General features: G+C 37.3%; 1 long non-coding RNA gene across 4 annotated transcripts in view; it reads right to left on the bottom strand.

Moving 5' to 3' along the window:
* The window catches only part of LOC110398869, a 60,417-nt gene that overhangs the window by 22,166 nt on the left and 35,292 nt on the right, over positions 1-2,959 (bottom strand). The gene's annotated exons all lie outside the window — the stretch shown is intronic.

Below are 2,959 nucleotides of genomic sequence, written 5' to 3'. Positions count from 1 at the left end.
TTTTTTTTTTTTTTTTTTTTTTTTTTTTTGTCTCTGCCAAGGTTTGTTCTGGTTCTACAGCCTGCAAAAAAAACATTCCAGGAATTTACAGAAGGATGCTTCAGCACTAAACATTTGGTATATTTCAGTAACGAAAAGAAATCTAATTCTATTTATAACTTTTGTTTTTTTCTGACACCTACCGTATTGATTTATCACAAAAATATTTCCTTACAATCGTAGAATCCTTAGAGTTGGAAGGGACCTTCAAAGGTCATATAGTCCAACTCCCCTGCAATGAATAGGGACATTCGCAGCTAGATCAGTTTGCCCAGGGCCTGATCCAGCTTGGCCTTGAAAGTCTCCAGGGACAGGGCATCAACCACATCTCTGGGCACCCTGTGATATAATATTGCCTTTTTTTTTTTTTTCCTTTTTTCTAAGTTATAGGGGGAAAAGAGTGCATAGAGTTAAATCTCAGCTAGTGACACATCAGTAAAACAGAACAGCACCTTGGAGAGTAAGTCCCCCTCCCAATTAAATAAGTGAGGAAAAAAAAATCTTTGATCTGGTGCTCAGTCTCATATGAGCATGTCTTCCACTGCAATTAATAGCAATCACCTGCACAGTTAAAGTTTAAGCCTGTCCTCTCACTGCATGTTTCTAATGAGAGTAGAAGGGATGCAAAAGCACATCTCAGTATAGTAGAGAAGCGCAAACAAACATGATGGACACTTAACTAATCTGAAATTGTTTCACTAACTAGCAGCTGTCCCCAGATGATCAGATGTGCGCTCTCTAGTTACTTCACCCGCAGTCAAAACTTTGCAGTCTTTGAAAAGAACAGGATTTCTAAAATATTACTAATAAAGTTTACCTATTAAGATATAACCCAATAACTTACTAAAAAGAATTTGGAAGACATATCACAAATAAACAAGTTGTGATACAAGTACCCAATTTCTGACACTGGAAACTAAGAGTCTGATCACAGGTTTGATCTGATACAGAAATTCTTATGTTTCTGAATCCTTCTGTATTGCAGGATTTACTATTTGAGATTGCCAGTACTCAATGAAAACAGAAAGGCAAACATCACTCTTTAGATGAGTACACCTAATATGCTACCCATGCCTAGCTAGAAACTGGAAGACATTACAGGATTCATTAGGAGAAGAGTGAGGAAAAAAAGGTACCAAACATGAGAGTGTTTTCACTCAAAACAAGCATGAGAGGATGAAAAAAAAAAAAAAAGAAACAGAAGAACTGTTAGAGATACATTCTGACTTTGTATGCATAATAGAACCTGGCAGGATATGGAACCACATAAGGAGAGCATCAATATATTGAAGGCACATGTTGAATCAACCTCAAAAACTATCAGATCAGAGTATATACATTGTTCAAAGACAATGAAAAGTTTTTTAGACTTTAAATTGTATGAAATATTTAACCTAAGGCACTTGATATATGCCTGGAACTAAATACCTGCCTTGCTTTATTTCTCTCTGTGTCTGTCTTCCCTAATGTAAGCTAACCTCACTCCCAAGCTCCTGACAACTGTCAAATGACAAACTGATGGGGGGTCTGTTTTCTCACAGTTTTCTTTGAGAGAAGTACTAACATCTATTTTGTTCATAGTAGAGTGTAAAATATTTCAGAGACCTTTTATATTGTTAGAGTATGTTCTGGACAAGAAGACTATTAAAAACAATCACAACGAACACTACAGTCTACTAGCAAGCCAGAAACGAAGGATAAATACCACAGAAATTCTGAGGCTAACTTTCATAGCCCTCAGGAAAAGAAAAAAGTTCTCAGCAGATCTTACTGAGAAGGACTTTCACTATACAGATATTATGAGTAGACACAGATAAAGACATTCAACGAGTAAGAGGAAAAAGCCAGTTGTACACTGAAATTTACAAATAAACACATTACCTATATCAGAAATTATATGAATTGCATGAACCTGAATTTTATTATTTATTATTCTTTTTTGTCCATCAGAGTCCCATCTAAGCAGGACACAGGTAAGAAGAAAGGCAAATGCACAGAGTGAACAAAGGCGAGTAAGGCCTCTGACATAAGAAACAACAGGGAAGGAAAAAACAACAACAAAAAAACCCCACACCTTTACCCAAAGGCAGAAAACATGATGTGGACTGTTATCATTAAAAAAATACATATTCTCAACAGTTTTTATTAGAGCTGTAGATACTGTCATAGAAGAGGACAAATTTCAGGCAAAGTGAAGCTTGAAGAACATTTCACATGCTCAATTAACTTTGGTAATACCACTTCTAAGCAGAAATCTGTAGCAGCATGATAAGAGTGATAATTCCTCCTCTTTTTGAGCAGTATGAAAGGGATAACGTCAGAATAAAGCTGAACAAGCTGATGCAATAAAACCAAAAAGGATAGTGTTTATTCAATAACACCAACAACCAAGAAAAGGTATTTAGAATAGTCTTGCAATTGCAGATATCTACAAAAAGTAGGGGCATCAAGTAATTCTGCATTTCTCTTCCTCAATATGAGAAATATGCATGACATCAGCCCAGACTTTTCAAGCCATTGGAGTTGGTGCATGCCATGCTCTTGAGTGACTGCAGCTGAAATACTCAGCTGAAGGGCTGGACAGACTTTTTATGGCAGCAAACTATTACATTACAAGTAAGACAAGATGTGAAATGACAGCCTGAGAGGGAAGTCTCCTTATGTTTGTTTATATGAAACAAAACCGCGAGCAGTCAGAGCAGTGCACTGTACAGTGAAAGCAAGCACCAGCAATATATAAAGCAGGCAACAGGGTGGCTTTACAAAGCCAGAAAGATATTGCATCCTGGAGTTGACTGATTGTAAGGCTGAAGGGGGATCTGAAGCAGCAGATAAAGCTGATGTGCTTGTAAACTTTCCAGCTGAGGCTTTATTTGTCTGGTTCGGTACTCCCCTCAGTGGGTGGGGAAGCTAGGGACTG

The sequence above is a fragment of the Numida meleagris genome, chromosome 4 (assembly GCF_002078875.1).
Source record: "Numida meleagris isolate 19003 breed g44 Domestic line chromosome 4, NumMel1.0, whole genome shotgun sequence".
Lineage (NCBI taxonomy): Eukaryota > Metazoa > Chordata > Aves > Galliformes > Numididae > Numida > Numida meleagris.
This window is presented reverse-complemented; position numbering and strand designations above follow the sequence as displayed.